The following is a 19783-nucleotide window of genomic DNA, read 5'->3' on the forward strand; positions in this document are numbered from 1 at the left end:
AAATGTCAAACATAATCAACAGTGCGCAGACATATTTTAATAATAAGTCAATTAGATTATCTGGCCACAGTAGCCGTACACCCCCAGGGCACAGATGTCATGCTGATCATTATGCAGTTGATTTGCATTTAATCAAAGACTAATTCATCACCTCTATGAGAAAGATACAAGTGGTGATAGAGTTTAACAGGAGAGAGTGAAAGCTGTAAGGGGGACTGAACTGAATCCCCTATGGTGCAGAGATGAGTGCCTAACAGTCTGTAGCCTACCACAAAAACCTGGACCTCTGTGAGGCAGTACAACATTCAAATACTGTACACCTGTTACAGTACTCCCCCTCTTTCGAGAAGAGTCCTCAAGCATAAAACCTACCTTTGAACCGGAGAACACTTCCCTGATGCCTGAGACAGGACAAATCCCAACTCTGCCACCAGTGTAACAGTAGAGAGTGAGAGCTATAACAGGGACTCAAATTGAGAGCTGTAACAGGGACTTCTTGATGATATATGTGTGAAGAAATTCTCCAGTGACAACAAAAATATGAACAAGTTGATGTTCTAGGTCCTTAGTATTTTGGTAAGGTAAGACAGTTGTAGGTTACTAATCTTAATAAGGTCTTTATAAGTCAAAGCCTACTCTGCAAAATCTAAATATATTTCATTATTTATAATTACAGAAAAATACAGACTGTGGCTTTAAGGACTGCACAGAAATGATGCACTAAAAAACAACTAACAGTCATAAACAGGTAAAGCCCATATCTGTGACATTTTCTATTTAGCTGAGGTAACTTACCAGAATAAAAGGAGTGTTGAGTAGAGTAATCACTAAATCAGCAACTGACAAATTAATAATAAACAAACATGTGACAGAATGCATCTGCTTCTTTATCACAATGTGGCAAGCAACACTATTCCCATTTAAAGTGAAATTATGATAATGACTGAATAAGCTATAATGAGTAAAGTCTTGGTTGTTGAATTTTGTGACTCAGTCCCATATTTGGTTTTGTTTAATGTTTTTTCCTCTCATACAGGAGTAGTAAAGCCCTAGTTCACACAGGATTCCTCAGAACAGCTTCAATTAGTCGGGGAATGGACACTACAAGATGTTGAAAGCGTTCCACAAGTTGGCTTGATGTCCTTTGGGTGGTGGACCATTCTTGATACACATGGGAAACTGTTGGGTGTGAAAAACCCAGCAGCATTACAGTTCTTGACACAATCCGGTGAGCCTGGCATCTACCACCATACCCTGCTCAAAGGCACTTATATTTTTCTTGCCCATTCACCCTATGAATGGCACCCATACACAATCCAAGTCTCAATTGTCTCAAGGCTTAAAAATCCTTCTTCAACCTGTCTCCTTCCCTTCATCTACACTGATTGTGTTCATAATGTTTTGTACACTCAGTGCACAGTGTAGTGATACTGGGTTGTTTTGGTACCATGTCGGTAGATTACAATGATATTCAGTGTTGATGACAAATGATAATGATGGGTGATAGATAGTTCCACGTACTGTAGGGATTACAATTTTTTTTATCTGCATTTTGTATATTCCATCAGGGACCACGTTGGAAACAAGTTCATTTTGCTTTAATGTGTTATCCCCTGGGTTGCATCTTTTTGCCCAATAAATCAGTCAATCGATCTGTTGCCGTTGCTATGCAGTATGTGAGTCAAACACTGCTATCTAATCACAAGATGGTACAGATATCCGCTCTTACTCAAGCGCATGTGGCTTTGTGAGCACAGGAAGGCATGTGGGTCTGACAGATAAAGGGTGGTATTTTACAGAATTATCCAAAGGCAGGTTATTGAACATAATAATAGGCCTTGTAAAAGCATAGATTGCAAGATAAATAATAATTTGGTGTGTGCTTATATTTGTCCTATTTCACACGTTAATAAGCATGTGTGAATTGTAAATGTGCATATACCATCTGTCCATGAGACTCCCTCAGAGTGTGGTCACAGCCAAGGTCTGCCATTATCAAAAGCAGCCCTGGAGCATTTAGGGTTAAGTGCCTTGCTCAAGGGCACGTCGACAGAATTTTCACCTCGTTGGCTCAGGTCTAAGGCTCTAATCGTAGGATACCTGCCGCCCTATAAATAAGTGATATATCTCCAACTGCTCTATATCTCCGTTAATTGAAAGCAACGTTGTGTTTCATATTAGAAGAAACTCTCCTTTAATTTCTTCCATGATAACCAATTTGTGCTGAGCATTGTAGAGCAATGTGCCATCGCTCGCCGTGCCAGTGTGTCACCCAGTGATTACTTGACATTGGTAGTGGGTCAGTCACCCTTATGTACTTAATTTAGGCCTACAAAAAGTGTATTAGAAACCTGATGAAAAGTTATCTCTATTCCATTTCTACGTATTTGTCTAAACACATCGTCTTTACATATGCTAGGAACCTCAAGTTTACCCAGTTCTTATGCAGTATTTAATACAGGGACACACACATTTGTTACACAGTGTACCAAGTGTCATCATACAAACTCACACGAATACATGAGACATTAGTGACCGTGCAGGATCATGTACACTATCACACAATCAAATGTTTTGCCTGAGAAAGTCTAACGGGGTAACAGTGAAAGTCACTTGAAAGTTTATGAAGTGATCTTCTTTGAAGTCAGTCTGGTGGGAGATGCTCAGCAGACAAGTGACCCCTCACTTGGGGTATTTGACAAACTGACACCCTGTCATACTGAGTGTCCAACTCAGCTTGTCAAATACACTAAGTGGGGGGCCTTCTCTCACAGTTGCAGATGATGAGCCTGTAGTAAGGAAATAATGGACATTTGTGTAATGTTTAAACATTAAAATATTCCCTGACCAAACATTTACCAACAGGCTCCTGGTGATGTTTTGTCCTGATTACCTTTTTTGTTTTGGTGTACTTTACTGTAACCAGTGGAGTATCCAGGACCTCCACTATCAAATGTTTGTTTAGGGTAGATAACAGTTCCATTGATATTTTTGGTGAAACCACAAATCCAATAGAAACAATAACCAAGACTCATTACGTTTGGAAATATCAATACATTATACTATACGATGTATTCCAAAGTTGTACAGATTTGTTATGTCAATTGAATGAATTATCAATAAAACCATGAAACAATATCATGTCATACCTTTGTGATCGGACCTCTAGTTGAAAAGGTGGATGTATAGTGCATGCCCCAATGATTCCTTCGTCGAGTTCTCTCCTTTGACCAAACAGGGACAGAGACGCTGATGATACTGTGCATCTGACAAAACATCTGATCGTTAATAACTAAGCCTTGACACAAAGAGGAAGCTAAAATGAGGAAGATAGCGGCAAGGCTAGCTAGCAGGAAATATCTGAAACCAAAGTGACAACATGTCATGGTTGTGAAACGCTTCAGTTGGCAGTTTGAAATTTAGTTAAGGCCAATTGCATAGTTTGACAAAGTATTCCATTATTTCAGTCACTTTGTCAATTCAGTTTCAGAGATCCATGCATATAGCGTGGAAAGTGAATTATCTCTTGATGAAAGTAAAAGCACACTGTTTATGATTTTCATTCTCCTGTGTTCACTGTTCAGACCACAGATATTGTGACAAACAATAGATTGCTTATTCGTTTGCAGTCATTGAAGTACTATTTGTCAATGCAATGCAATAACATTACAGGGACTCAATACCCTGGTGATAGAGTGTGGGTCGTGTTTGTGTCAACATGTCAGCCATATCAGATTCAACACAACACAAGTAATTTTCTTGGTACTTAATTATACTAAACACAAATATGAACACAACATGTAAAGTGTTGGTCCCATGTTTCATGAGCTGAAATAAAAGATCCCAGAAATGCTCCATACGTTCAAGAAACTTATTTCTCTTAAATTGTGGTCACAAATTTGTTTACAGCCCCGTTAGTGAGCATTTCTCCTTTGCCAAGATAACCCCTCCACCTGACAGGTGTGGCATATCAAGAAGTTGATTGAACAGTGTGATCATTACACAGGTGCACCTTGTGCTGGGGACAATAAAAGGCCACTCTAAAATGTGGATTTTTGCCACACAACACAATGCCACATATGTCTCAAGTTTTGAGGGAGCGTGCAATTGGCATACTAACTGCAGGAATGTTAATTTCTCTACCATAAGCTGCCTCCAACGTGTTTTTAGAGAATTTGGCAGTACGTCCAATCGGCCTCACATCCGTAGACCACATGTAACCACGGCAGCCCAGGACCTCCACATCCAGCATCTCCACCTGTGGGATCATCTGAGACAAGCCACCCAGACAGCTGATGAAACTGAGTATTTCTCTGTAATAAAGGCCTTTTGCACGGAAAAACAGATTCTGATCGGTTGGGCCTGGCTCCCAAGTGGGTGAGCCTGCCCTCCAAAGCTCACCCATGGCTGTGCCCCTGCCCAGTCATGGGAAAAAGTTGTCGCAATTGTTGCTTGTTGCGTTTTATATTAATTGTGTTCAGTATACCGTATAGCAAGCCACGGCCACGTAACTCGCTGTCTGTAGGGTGGTGTACATAATAAACTGGCCGTACCATGACATTCATGCAAGTAATATAATATACACTGAACAAAAATATAAGCACAACATGCAACATTTTTAAAGATTTTATTGAGTTACAGTTTGTAAAAGCCAGTCAATTGAAATACAATCAATAGGCCCTAATCTATGGATTTCACATGACTGGGAATACAGATATGCATCTGTTGGTCACAGATACCTTTAGAGGCGTGGTTCAGAAAACCAGTCAGTAACTGGTGTGACCACCATTGACTAAAGGGTATGAATTTTATATTTAACCTTTATTTAACTAGGCAAGTCAGTTAAGAACAAATTCTTATTTACAATGATGGCCTACACCAGCCAAATCCGGACGATGCTGGGCCAATTGTGCGCCGCCCTATGGGACTCCCAATCACAGCCGGTTGTGATACAGCCTGGATTCAAACCAGGGTGTCTGCAGTGGCACCTCTAGCACTGTGATGCAGTGCCTTAGACCGCTGCGCCACTCAGGAGCCCCCTGAATACTTATGTAAATGTAATACTTCAGATTTTATTTTTAATACATTTGCAAAACAGTCTAAAAACCTGTTTTTGCTTTGTAATTATGGGGTATTGTGTGTATTTTCTATATCCATTTTAGAATAAAGCTGTAACGTAACAAAATGTGAAAATTACTTTTCGATTGCACTGCATATTGAACCATAGAAGGCCACAATAGCTACAGAATTACCCTGCTTATTATCCTGGTGATTTTTTAAATCAATGGTACCGCAATCATATAACTGTCAAAATGAATGTGTAGTCAGGCACAGCTTAGCAGCTTCTACTGTAGTATCTTTCAGTTGCCTGCTTTTTAACTTATAACATTTGTAGGTTTTAATGTGTCAGAGATACATAAATAAATTCACAGCTACATTTCACAGGGTGTGTGAGTGCGAACAGTCAGTTAACATCTAAAAGAAAAAACACTTCCTCAGAACATTCACTTCCCTCTCTTAAAACACTGTTTGGTTGAAGTAAATACTTAAAGGACAACGCCTACACTTTTAACATTTGGGTTGTTATAAAGTATTTAGTGATGTCCTACACCATTTTAGTGTAATTTTAGGATTTCATTTCTATTGACTGCTTAGTGATGAGCAAAACCAGAAATTGCTTCTCTGTGACATTTTCAAGTAGGATCCCTGAGATGACTAACAAGAAATTTGGACAGTCATTTACAGCTAACTATATAACCCGTCTGTAGTTTTCTGATCAACTCCCTGCTATATGTTTCTCTGGTTGTCTTTGTCTAATAACATCTGTAAATATTTTTAAACCTATGATATTTATAGTCAGCTTGCTCCAATATTTTTCTGTTGTTCAAGGCTCAAACTACCATGATTCCATTCGGCAAAACCACTCCCACCGAAGTTGCAGCTCCGGCAGCAATTGTGTCCTTTCCCAAATAGCCTATATTTTCATATTGAAATACTTGTAAATGTCATGCTTTTTATTAGTTCCAATAGGCCTTCAATGTTGTTGGATGGTTGCTTGGACAGTCGCTGTGGTTGTATTTGTCTGGTATCATTGAAAACACTTTATTTCAGATGCAGCCAGTTTAGCTACTTAGCTAGCTAGCAATGCTAACGTGAGCACCAAAGGCAATTAAACAGGCTGAGAGACTAGAATTCCGACTCGCATGTACATTTCATAATAAATGTTGTGTTCTTCTAACAGACCTAGACGTTGTTTGAGTCTCTAAGATGAAACTTGGCTGTTATTAGTGCAAGCACTATTGTTTTGAATGTTGCAGTCGGACTAGCTAGCATGATAACTAGAATGGAGAGGCTTCATGGACACGCCTGGTGGCAAAAATGTGTATTTTGTATGTCGTGCAGTGAGTTGAGTTAAGACGAACGGATTCAGTTCAGTCAGTCGTTCTCATGAGCCCTCCCCATGTAGTTTGATTATGCTTGTAGCTAGAAACTAAAGCGACACTTTTCAGAATCATTCAGTAATGGTTAGTATTTTCTTTTATATAAAACTGGTAGACGTTAATGTCGTAGTTGTACATTTTTTGTGAAAATCACTACAATAACCCACTAGAGTCGATTGACGCACCAGTCAGTTTAAACTAGAGATCTTTTTCACGTTGGATGCGTCTCAATCCACCGCATCAGCCTATGTCGCACTTCCGAAAATGAACTTATTTTCTTTGCATTATTCGAGGTCTGACAACACCGCTCTTTTTTGTTATTTTGACCAGTTGTGATTTTCTGCAAAGAAATGCTCTAAATGACAATATTTTTATTGGGAATTTGGGAGAAATGTCAGTAGTTTATAGAATAAAACCAACATTTTCATTTTACCCAGCATACCTATAAATAGTAAAACCAGAGAAACTGATAACTTTGCAGTGGTCTCTTAATTTTTTTCCAGAGCTGTATATATTTCCTTTCTTATATCTCCTAAATATAGGACAGACACTTTAAAACTGTGTTTCTTATCATTTAACTGTCTGTTTTGCCATTTATGAATGTGATACTCAAATACTCAGTGGCGCAGAGGTCTAAGGCACTGCATCTCAGTGCTTGAGGCGTCACTACAGACAACGTGGTTCATTTCCAGGCTGTATCATTACCGGCCGTGATTGGGAGTCCCATAGGGCGGCGCACAATTGGCCCAGCGTCGTCTGGGTTTGGCCGGTGTAGGTCGTCATTGTAAATAGAATTTGTTCTTAACTGACTTAACCAGTTAAATAAAAGGTAAAAAATAAAATAACAAATCTGGGCTATAGAAGTAAAGGCCAAATTTTATTCCCCCAAAAATTATACCAAAGGGGCCCTAAAATTCAAAATCAAACAGATAAATGATCCATGGTATGACCATCTTAAAACAATTCCATATGTCAGCAAACTCTCCCCGTTGAGCAGTAGACTATCACAGGGACATCCAGATGTTTATTTACTACCAATATTACAAGTTATTTCTTGTGTAGGCTTTTATTCTACTCAAAATATAATCAAGTGGGATGGAACAAATTGGCCACGTTAGCTACTGTCAACGACGTGATACATCTGCCCGGTGAAGCAACTGCTGCCCAGTGGAAAGCACCAGGGGAAGCACCTCCATACAACACCGTTGCACACTGGTCATTCACACCAGCACCAACATTAGCTAATTCATATGTCCAGGTGAAATCCAGATGTTATCCATGTTCAAGTTATGCCCATTGAAATAAACATAACTTTCTTTTACAAGTTGTAACTAGCGCATTGCCTGCTGTTGTTGCCCGCAAGCCAGCATAAACTAGGCTTATCAGGATGACTGACGGAAGAACTGACTGAACCAAATCCATTCATCTCCACTCGACTCTCAATCTGACATATGTTTATCAATTTGGGCAGCGGACGTGTCCATATAGCCTCTCCCTAAGTAGATACAGTAACTCTGTTATGGTTACCTTAGCTAGTTAGCGTCTAAATTCGAATTATGTTTGAGTGTATTGCAATTACTTGGTGACAATTACATGAACATAACTTATTATATGTTGCTTGGACTGTGGTTCAAGACAGTCGCGAAGATGAAACTCGACTGTTATTGTTGCAAACACTTTACTTTGGATGTATTGTTCGCAGTCGGGCTATCTAGCATGCTAACTAGATACTGTAACTCTATATTATGGTTAGCATAGCTAGTTAGCATCTGAATTGAATTGATTGCCGTTGATTGAATTGATTGCAGGTGATTGGTGACAATGACATGAACATACACTCAATGTATTAGGTACACCCATCTAGTACCGGTCAGACCCCCCTTTGCCTCCAGAACAGCCTGAATTCTTCAGGCCATGGAAACGTTGCTCAATTGGTATCAAGGGACCTAACGTGTGCCAGGAAAACATTCCACACACCATTACACCTCCACCAGGCAGGATTGGGCCATGGACTCATGCTACTGTACGCCAAATCCTGATTCAGCATCAGCAAGGATTTGTCAGACCAGGCAATGTTTTTCCACTCCTCAATTGTCTAGTGTTGGTGATCAGATGCCCACTAGAGCTGCTTCTTCTTGGTTTGAGCTGATAGGAGTGGAACCCAACGTAGTCGTCTGCTGCAATAGCCCATCTGTGACAAGGACTGATGAGTTGTGTATTCCAAGATGCCGTTCTACACACCACTGTAGTACTGCACCCCGATTTGCCTGTTGTGGCCCGCCAGTTAGCTTGCACGATTCTTGCCATTCTCCTTCGGCCTCTTATCAACGAGCTGTTTACGCACACAGGACTGCTGCTGCCTATATGTTTTTAGTTTGTAACACCAGTCTTGGTAAACCCTAGACCAGGGGTCTCCAACCTTTTCTAGCATGAGAGCTGCTTTTAAAAAAAAAAATACATGTCATGAGCTACAATTTATTTCCCAGCTTTCAAATAGGCACATTGTTATTTTCTCCTCTCCCCTGCAACTCTTCCCCTGGTCCTTAGTGTAGCCTACAAGAGAAAGTAGTGCACTGTTTTCTGTCAATATACTTAGTTAAATAATGGTTAATAAACAACTCTTACCAAATAGCTTTCTCAGTTTTCTTTTTTCTGGTTTTAGATTTTGTTCTTCACTCTCAAAATTACAATTGTTCATAGAGAAACAACCAAATTGAATGTTCTGAGTCCATGTCAAATCTTAAATCACATCAGAAGAACATTCTTTTTTGGTCTGGAAGAAAAACAAATGTAGATTTTTTTTAGGGCAATTTCCTTTATTTGTGTATCTGGCCCTTTAATTGTGCATCTAGACCAGGCCTGGGCAATTTTCCATGGAAGGCGTCAATAGAACGTATTTTTGCCATTGCGGGCCAGAATCAAATTACAGGGTTATACATAATGAGTATGACTGTGTTGACAGATACAGTTGAAGTCGGAAGTTTACATACACCTTAGCCAAATACATTTAAACTCAGACGGTTTTGGAGCAGTGGCTTCTTCCTTGCTGAGAGGCCTTTCAGGTTATGTCGATATAGGACTTGTTTTACTGTGGATATAGATACTTTTGTACCTGTTTCCTCCAGCATCTTCACAAGGTCCTTTGCTGTTGTTCTGGGATTGATTTGCACTTTTCGCACCAAAGTACGTTCATCTCTAGGAGACAGAACGCGTCTCCTTCCTAAGTGGTATGACGGCTGCATGGTCCCATGGTGTTTATACTTGCGTACAATTGTTTGTACAGATGAACGTGGTACCTTCAAGTGTTTGCAAATTGCTCCCAAAGATGAACCAGATATGTGGAGGTCTACAATTCTTTTTCTGAAATCTTGGTTGATTTATTTTTATTTTCTCATGATGTCAAGCAAAGAGGCACTGAGTTTGAAGGTAGGCCTAGAAATACATCCACAGGTACACCTCCAATTGACTCAAATTATGTAAATTAGCCTATCAGAAGCTTCTAAAGCCATGACATAATTTTCTGGAATATTCCAAGCTGTTTAAAGGCACAGTCAATTTAGTGTATGTAAACTTCTGACCCACTGGAATTGTGATACAGTGAATTATAAGTGAAATAATCTGTCTGTAAACAATTGTTGGAAAAATGACATGTCATGCACAAAATAGATATCCTAACCAACTTGCCAAAACTATAGTTTGTTAACAAGAAATTTGTGGAGTGGTTGAAAAACGAGTTTTAATGACTCCAACCCAAGTGTATGTAAACTTCCGACTTCAACTGTGTCTACTGTAAATCACGTCCAGATTTGCTACTTATTTTACTTTTTTAACATGCACAGAAATAAACCACATCAACGTTCTCCTTTTGGTAGGTATTTTCATTATTAAACATGCAATGAACTACACAGAGGGAAAAGTACACTGTGCATTCAGCACCACGGACAGAACTCTTGTTAGCGGGTATGTACAAAAACACAAGAAAGAGAGAGAGCTCGACATTACATTTAAACTATTCAATCAGTGTGAGGAGTGAAGTCTCTGATGGGCATTGACTAGAGCAGTGAAGTCAGGTATAGTTTCTGATGTCACTATTCGCAGGATTGCTGAGAGGTGAGAGTCAGTAAGAGATGATCTGTGCCTTGACTTGTTATATTTCATCACTGAACATGTCTGTTCACCACACTATCTACCTAGAGAGTTTTCATCTGTATTTTTCGTAGCTGTCTACATACCACCACAGACCGATGCTGGCACTAAAACCGCACTCAATGAGCTGTATACCGCCATAAGCAAACAGGAAAACGCTCATCCAGAGGCGGCGCTCCTAGTGGCCGGAGACTTTAATGCAGGGAAACTTAAATCTGTTTTACCTCATTTCTACCAGCATGTTCAATGTGCAACCAGAGGGAAAACAATTCTAGACCACCTTTACTCCATACGCAAAGACACATATAAAGCTCTCCCTCGCTCTCCATTTGGAAAATCTGACCATAATTCTATCCTGACTCGCTCTATAAAAAAGTGGTCAGATGAAGCAGATGCTAAACTACAGGACTGTTTTGCTAGCACAGACTGGAATATCTTCCGGGATTCTTCCGATGGCATTTTCGGAGTACATCACATCAGTCACTGACTTAATCAATAAGTGCATCGAGGACATCGTCCCCACTGTGACTGTACGTATATACCCCAACCAGAAGCCATAGATTACAGGCAACATTAGTATTGAGCTAAAGGGTAGAGCTACCGCTTTCAAGGAGCGGGACTCTAACCAGGAAGCTTATAAGAAATCCTGCTATGCCCTTTGACGAACCATCAAACAATACAGGAGTAAGATCGAATCGTACTACACTGGCTCCGACGCTCGTCGGATGTGGCAGGGCTTGCAAACTATTGTAGACTACAAAGGGAAGCACAGCCGAGAGCTGCCCAGTGACAAGAGCCTACAAGACGAGCTAAATGACTTCTATGCTCACTTCAAGGCAAATAACACTGAAACAAGAATGAGAGCATCAGCTGTTCTGGACGACTGTGTGATCACGCTCTCTGCAGCCGATGTGAGTAAGACCTTTAAACAGGTCAACAGTCACAAGGCCGCTGGGCCAGATGGATTACCAGGACGTGTTCTCCGAGCATGCGCTGACCAACTGGCAAGTATCTTCACTAACATTTTCAACCTCTCCCTGTCTGAGTCCAATATTTCAAGCAGACTAGCATAGTGTTTCAAGCAGACCACCATAGTCCCTGTGCCCAAGAACACTAAGGTAACCTTCCTAAATGACTACCGACCCGTAGCACTCACATCTGTAGCCATGAAATGCTTTGAAAAGTGGGTCATGGCTCACATCAACACCATTATTCCAGAAACCCTAGACCCACTCCAATTTCTCTCACTGTTGGATACCGCACAAACAGATCCATAGATGATGAAATCTCTATTGCACGCCACACTGCCCTTTCACAGATCTGCATGACCCTCTTCATTGACTGCACTGAAGTAAGCTCCTCTGTAATTTCAACGTCTGGGGTTATGCCTCGTAAGAATATCAACAACTGCGCCTTGTCACGTGCATCACTGCTCTCATCCAGGGCCAAGGAGAAATAGGTGAAATCCTTTACCTTGTCTTTCAGCTGTTGTTCCATATTCCCTGCGATGTCCTCAACATGCCGTGTCACTGTTCGTCTTGACATGGAAACATTTTCAAACAGCTCTTTCTTGTCAGGGCAAATTATTGGTGCAGAGTCAGCGAATGGCTTGCTATGTTTATCAATTTTGTGGGACAGTACATAGCCAGCTCTCGCAATTCCGTCATTTGCTGAATGCAGTTTTGTGAAAAGTCCTTGCTGCTCTTGCAGCTGAGAAAGCAACTCTTTCAATACACTTGCCTTCTGCTTAGAAGACATATTCCTATATTTCTCTACATGCTGTCTGGAAGTGTCGGGACAAGTTGTAGTCTTTCAAGACAGTGATGCTCTCTTTGCACACTAAGCACACAGCTTTCACTGATACCTCAAAGAAATATTTCGATGTCCACTCTTGCTGGAACACCCTACATTCATCGTCTACTTTCCTTTTCTTTGAAATCTTTGAAAAACACATTTTTGCGCAGTTTCTTGCTAGCTACTATTTGTAACTGTGACGTGTGTCAGCTTGTCAGTCACTGTCTGTCCTCGTGCAGTTGTTATTTATACATGCCTTCAAAATAAATCTCTCACAAGCACTAGCGGTTCTGGGGGGGGGCAGGGGGGGCCAGTGCCCCTGTGACAACAATTTTGACCCCCTTGTGGGCCCCCTAAATGTGGAGTATGAAATCATCTTTACATCACTCTTTTTTTTTACATCCGTTATTAGACAGAAAATGCAAATAAATTGTTGAATGATTATGAACATGGTCTTTTGCCTGCTAATGCCTGCAATGCAGTGAAGAAAACGATATGACAACAATAACGTCTAATGTAACTGGCCCCTCTAACAGTACAACTGGCCCCAGCTTGGCCCCCCCAGTTGAAATGGTCTAGAACCGCCACTGCCCACAAGCGGTGGGAGTTAAATCATTACACAAAGGCGAGTATTCATTTGGCTTTAATTTGAATAACATACGTTTATCAAAACGTTACTATCGGAAATTCTTTATGTGATCTGAGCATGATTCTGTGGGCCGTATTGGATCAGATTGGATTTCACTGCTATGCGGATGACACACAGCTGTACATTTCAATGAAACATGGTGAAGCCCCAAAATTGCCCTCGCTAGAAGCCTGTCTCAGACATAAGGAAGTGGATGGCTGCAAACTTTCTACTCTTAAACTCGGACAAAACAGAGATGCTTGTTTTAGGTCCCAAGAAACAAAGAGATCTTCTGTTGAATCTGACAATTAATCTGGATGGTTGTACAGTCGTCTCAAATAAAACTGTGAAGGACCTCGGCGTTACTCTGGATCCTGATCTCTCTTTTGAAGAACATATCAAGACTGTTTCAAGGACAGCTTTTTTCCATCTACGTAACATTGCAAAAATCAGAAACTTTCTGTCCAAAAATGACGCAGAAAAATTAATCCATGCCTTTGTAACTTCTAGGTTAGACTACTGCAATGCTCTACTTTCCGGCTACCCGGATAAAGCACTAAATAAACTTCAGTTAGTGCTAAATACGGCTGCTAGAATCCTGACTAGTACCAAAAAATGTGATCATATTACTCCAGTGTTAGCCTCCCTACACTGGCTTCCTGTTAAGGCAAGGGCTGATTTCAAGGTTTTACTGCTAACCTACAAAGCATTACATGGGCTTGCTCCTACCTATCTTTCTGATTTGGTCCTGCCGTACATACCTACACGTACGCTACGGTCACAAGACGCGGGCCTCCTAATTGTTCCTAGAATTTCTAAGCAAACAGCTGGAGGCAGGGCTTTCTCCTATAGAGCTCCATTTTTATGGAATAGTCTGCCTACCCATGTGAGAGACGCAGACTCAGTCTCAACCTTTGTCTTTACTGAAGACATATCTCTTCAGTAGGTCCTATGATTAAGTGTAGTCTGGCCCAGGGGTGTGAAGGTGAACGGAAAGGCTGGAGCAACGAACCGCCCTTGCTGTCTCTGCCTGGCCAGTTTCCCCTCTTTCCACTGGGATTCTCTGCCTCTACCCCTGTTACGGGGGCTGAGTCACTGGCTTACTGGTGTTCTTCCATGCCGTCCCTGGGAGGGGTGCGTCACTTGAGTGGGTTGAGTCACTGACGTGGTCTTCCTGTCTGTGTTGGTGCCCCCCCTTGGGCTGTGCCGTGGCGGAGATCTTTGTGGGCTATACTCGGCCTTGTCCCGGGATGGTATGTTGGTGGTTGGAGATATCCCTCCAGTGGTGTGGAGGCTGTGCTTTGGTAAAGTGGGTGGGGTTATATCCTACCTGTTTGGCCCTGTCCGGGGGTTTCATCGGATGGGGCCACAGTGTCTCCTGACCCCTCCTGTCTCAGCCTCCAGTATTTATGCTGCAGTAGTTTGTGTCGGGGGGCTAGGGTCAGTCTGTCACATCTGGAGTATTTCTCTTGTCTTTTCCGGTGTCCTGTGTGAATTTAAATATGCTCTCTCTAATTCTCTCTTTCTCTTACTTTCTTTCTTTCTCTCCCACGGAGGACCTGAGCCCTAGGACCATGCCTCAGGACTACCTGGCTTGATGACTCCTTGCTGTCCCCAGTTCACCTGGCCGTGCTGCTGCTCCAGTTCCAACTGTTCTGCCTGCAGCTATGGAACCCTGACCTGTTCACCGGACGTGCTACCTGTCCCAGACCTGTTGTCCCAGACCTGCTGGAACCCTGACCTATTCACCGGACGTGCTACCTGTCCCAGACCTGCTGTTTTCAACTCTCTAGAGACAGCAGGAGCGGTAGAGATACTCTCAAAGATCGGCTATGAAAAAGCCAACTGACACTTACTCTTGTGTTGCTGACTTGTTGCACCCTCGACAACTACTATGATTATTATTATTTGACAATGCTGGTCATTTATGAACATTTGAACATCTAGGCCATGTGCTGTTATAATCTCCACCCGGCACAGCCAGAAGAGGACTGGCCACCCCTCATAGCCTGGTTCCTCTCTAGGTTTCTTCCTAGGTTTTGGCCTTTCTAAGGAGTTTTTCCTAGCCACCGTGCTTCTACACCTGCATTGCTTGCTGTTTGGGGTTTTAGGCTGGGTTTCTGTACAGCACTTTGAGATAAAGGGCTATATAAATAAATTTGATTTGATTTGATCAGGTTGTGGGCCACATACAGCCCCATGACCGGCCTTTGCCCAGGTCTGATCTAGACAGTCTAGCGATGGTTCTGTATTATTGCTGCTCCTTTCATAGCAAAGTTTGCAAATAATAGGTGCAAATTATATACTTACTCTGACAGGTAAGCCTACTTTGCAGTTAACATTTAATTGAGAATGTTTTGGGGAAAGAATTTCTTTCAACACACAAAACATTTATCAAATCAACTGGCTACACATGAAGTGTAACGCTTCGATCATACCGACAGCGACATTGCATTTTGGTACACCAGAATTACATGAATTTTCAATGAAACGCTGTGTTTGCCTGGCAGCATTGCGTTGCAGAGCGTCTGGTGTGGTGCATACTGTACGTTGGATTTATCGAACGTATGCGTCAAACTGTATGCGTAGACGGCTTGACAGAAATGGTAGCAGAAGGTGAATGTTGAACTTTTGTTGTATACATATCCAGATGATGCTGCGTACTATTTTGCACAATGACACTGTCAGTGTGTTCAAAGCGATAGACCAATGTGCGCACCACACAGACAGATGGGCAATATTGCTGGGAAAGAATTGGCAGATACTGGAATCGGCTCACCTGGCACCAACGATCATACCACGCTCAACAGTAACTGGATGCCTGTCTGCCCGCTTTAAATAGCAAGCCAAGGCCACGTGACTCGCTGTCTGTAGGAGAAAACTATTTTTGTGAATGGGGTGGTGTACATAATAAACTGGCCGCACCATGATATTCATGCAAGTAATATAATATACACTGAACAAAAATATAAGCGCTGTAACGATATGCGCTGACAGTCGGGAAGCAAGTTCAGGGAGTGAGTGTTAATAAAATAAAGCATAATCCAAACCAACACTAACAGCACACAGACATGAAACAGAAACAATGACGCCTGGGGAAGGAACCAAAGGGAGTGACATATATAGGGAAGGTAATCAGGGAAGTGATGGAGTCCAGGTGAGTCTGACGACGCGCAGGTGCACGTAACGATGGTGACAGGTGTGTGCTATACCGAGCAGCCTGGTGAACTAGAGGCCGGAGAGGGAGCACACTGACAGTACCCCCTCCCTGACGTGCGGTTCCAGCTGCAGGACGCTGACCAAAAGGACCGGTCACCTCTGCTGAGGCGCGGGAAACCTGTGAGTCCGGCTGAGACACGGGAGCATGGTGACCTAGAGCGTCGGAGAGAGAATACGTGACGGCACCCCTTCCCCGGCGCATATCGGCTCCAGCCGCAGGACGGCAACCAAAGGGATGATCCCAGGAATCAGGAGCAGACCGGTCACCCCTGCTGATGCGCAGGAACCTGACAGATCGGCTGAGGCAGGGGGGCCTGGCGATCCAGCTGAGGCATGAGAGCCTGATGAGCCGGTGGAAGCAGGGGAGCCTGGCGATCTGGTGAAGGCATGAAAGTCCGACGAGCCGGCTGTAGCAGGGGAGCCTGGCGATCCGGCTGAGGCATGAGAGCGTGACGAACCGGCAGAGGCAGGGAAGCCTGGCGATCTGTCAGGAGGCATGAGAGCCTGTAATGGCTCCTGGACCCAACGTCATGTCCACCGAAACAAAAAAACACTCCCTGATGCTTCCCTTAGGTGAAGCGTCATTCTGTAATGATATGCGTTGAGAGTCGGGAAGCAAGTTCAGGGAGTGAGTGTTTTAATAAACATAATCCAAAACAAGAAACACAGACATGAAAAAGAAACATTGACGCCTGGGGACGGAACCAAAGGGAGTAACATATATAGGGAAGGTAATCAGCACACGTGACAAGCGCAACAGGCAACAATTGTAAAGGTTTAATGAGTTACAGTTCATATAAAGACATCAGTCAATTGAAATTAATTCATTAGGGCCTAATTTTTTTAAAGTTGTGCAACACATCTCCTTCGCACAGAATTGATCAGGCCATTGATTGTGGCCGAGGAAATGTTGTCCCACTCCTCTTCAATGGCTGTGCAAAGTTCCTGGATAATAGCGGGAACTGGAACACACTGTCGTACACGTCGATCCAGAGCATCCCAAACATGCTCAATGGGTGACTTCTGGTGAGAATGCAGGCCATGGAAGAACATGGATATTTTCAACTTCCAGAAATTGTGTACAGATCCTTGCAACATGGGGCTGTGCATTATCATGCTGAAACATGAGGTGATGGCGGCAGATGAATGACACGACAATGGGCCCCGGGATTGTATTCATTGTCCGTAACTTATTTCTGCCCATACCATAACTCCACCGCCACCATGGGGCACTCTGTTCACAACGTTGACATCTGCAAACCTCTCACCCACACGACGCTGTCTGCCATCTGCCCGGTACAGTTGAAACCGGAATGCATCCATGAAGACCACACTTCTCTTCTGCACGCTGCCCTCAAAACTTGAGACATCTGTGGCATTGTGACAAAACTGCACATTTTATGATGAATACCAAGCACTGTATAAACATTCAGAAAATGCATCACATTGTTTGTATACATTATCAATTAGAATATGTCCCAATTTTTCTAAGAACAACTATTTAAAACATATATATTTAAAATCAAGATGAGAATGCATTCAATGAGCATTTTTACTACATATGGAGAAAATGTTAATTGTAATTATTGGGATCGTTAAGTCTGAAAAAAATCAATTATCGTATCAAAAGGGAGATACAGTGAGGGAAAAAAGTATTTGATCCCCTGCTGATTTTGTACGTTTGCGCACTGACAAAGAAATGATCAGTCTATGATTTTAATGGTAGGTTTATTTGAACAGTGAGAGACAGAATAACAACAAACAAATCCAGAAAAACGCATGTCAAAAATGTTCTAAATTTATTTGCATTTTAATGAGGGAAATAAGTATTTGACCCCCTCTCAATCAGAAAGATTTCTGGCTCCCAGGTGTCTTTTATACAGGTAACGAGCTGAAATTAGGAGTACACTCTTAAAGGGAGTGCTCCTAATCTCAGCTTGTTACCTGTATAAAAGACACCTGTCCACAGAAGCAATCAATAAGTCAGATTCCAAACTCTCCACCATGGTCAAGACCAAAGAGCTCTCCAATTTACATTTACATTTAAGTCATTTAGCAGACGCTCTTATCCAGAGCGACTTACAAATTGGTGCATTCACCTTATAATATCCAGTGGAACAACCACTTTACAATAGTGCATCTAAATCTTTTAAGGGGGGGGGGGGGGTTAGAAGGATTACTTTATCCTATCCTAGGTATTCCTTAAAGAGGTGGGGTTTCAGGTGTCTCCGGAAGGTGGTGATTGACTCCGCTGTCCTGGCGTCGTGAGGGAGCTTGTTCCACCATTGGGGTGCCAGAGCAGCGAACAGTTTTGACTGGGCTGAGCGGGAACTGTGCTTCCTCAGAGGTAGGGAGGCGAGCAGGCCAGAGGTGGATGAACGCAGTGCCCTTGTTTGAGTGTAGGGCCTGATCAGAGCCTGAAGGTACGGAGGTGCCGTTCCCCTCACAGCTCCGTAGGCAAGCACCATGGTCTTGTAGCGGATGCGAGCTTCGACTGGAAGCCAGTGGAGAGAGCGGAGGAGCGGGGTGACGTGAGAGAACTTGGGAAGGTTGAACACCAGACGGGCTGCGGCGTTCTGGATGAGTTGGAGGGGTTTAATGGCACAGGCAGGGAGCCCAGCCAACAACGAGTTGCAGTAATCCAGACGGGAGATGACAAGTGCCTGGATTAGGACCTGCGCCGCTTCCTGTGTGAGGCAGGGTCGTACTCTGCGAATGTTGTAGAGCATGAACCTACAGGATCGGGTCACCGCCTTGATGTTAGTGGAGAACGACAGGGTGTTGTCCAGGGTCACGCCGAGGCTCTTAGCACTCTGGGAGGAGGACACAAGGGAGTTGTCAACCGTGATGACGAGATCATGGAATGGGCAGTCCTTCCCCGGGAGGAGGAGCAGCTCCGTCTTGCCGAGGTTCAGCTTGAGGTGGTGATCCGTCATCCACACTGATATGTCTGCCAGACATGCAGAGATGCGATTCGCCACCTGGTTGTCAGAAGGGGGAAAGGAGAAGATTAATTGTGTGTCATCTGCATAGCAATGATATGAGAGACCATGTGAGGATATGACAGAGCCAAGTGACTTGGTGTATAGCGAGAATAGGAGTGGGCCTAGAACAGAGCCCTGGGGGACACCAGTGGTGAGAGCACGTGGTGCGGAGACAGATTCTTGCCACACCACCTGGTAGGAGCGACCTGTCAGGTAGGACGCAATCCAAGTGTGGGCCGCGCCGGAGATGCCCAGCTCGGAGAGGGTGGAGAGGAGGATCTGATTGTTCACGGTATCAAAGGCAGCAGATAGGTCTAGAAGGATGAGAGCAGAGGAGAGAGAGTTAGCTTTAGCAGTGCGGAGAGCCTCCGTGACACAGAGAAGAGCAGTCTCAGTTGAATGCCCAGTCTTGAAACCTGACTGATTAGGATCAAGAAGGTCATTCTGAGAGAGATAGCAAGAGAGCTGGCCAAGGACGGCACGTTCAAGAGTTTTGGAGAGAAAGGAAAGAAGGGATACTGGTCTGTAGTTGTTGACATCGGAGGGATCGAGTGTAGGTTTTTTTCAGAAGG

At 43.1% G+C, this 19783-nt stretch overlaps 1 long non-coding RNA gene across 1 annotated transcript; it reads right to left on the bottom strand.

Moving 5' to 3' along the window:
• Positions 1-2429: 2429 nt before the first annotated feature.
• LOC106603312 (uncharacterized) lies at positions 2430-3291 on the bottom strand. Its single transcript, XR_001328398.2, has 2 exons — positions 3150-3291; positions 2430-2789 (listed from the first exon to the last, which is right to left on the bottom strand). It is a non-coding gene; the product is annotated as an uncharacterized lncRNA (long non-coding RNA).
• Positions 3292-19783: the final 16492 nt, after the last annotated feature.

This window comes from Salmo salar, chromosome ssa04 (genome assembly GCF_905237065.1).
Source record: "Salmo salar chromosome ssa04, Ssal_v3.1, whole genome shotgun sequence".
In the NCBI taxonomy this organism is placed as follows: Eukaryota; Metazoa; Chordata; class Actinopteri; order Salmoniformes; family Salmonidae; genus Salmo; species Salmo salar.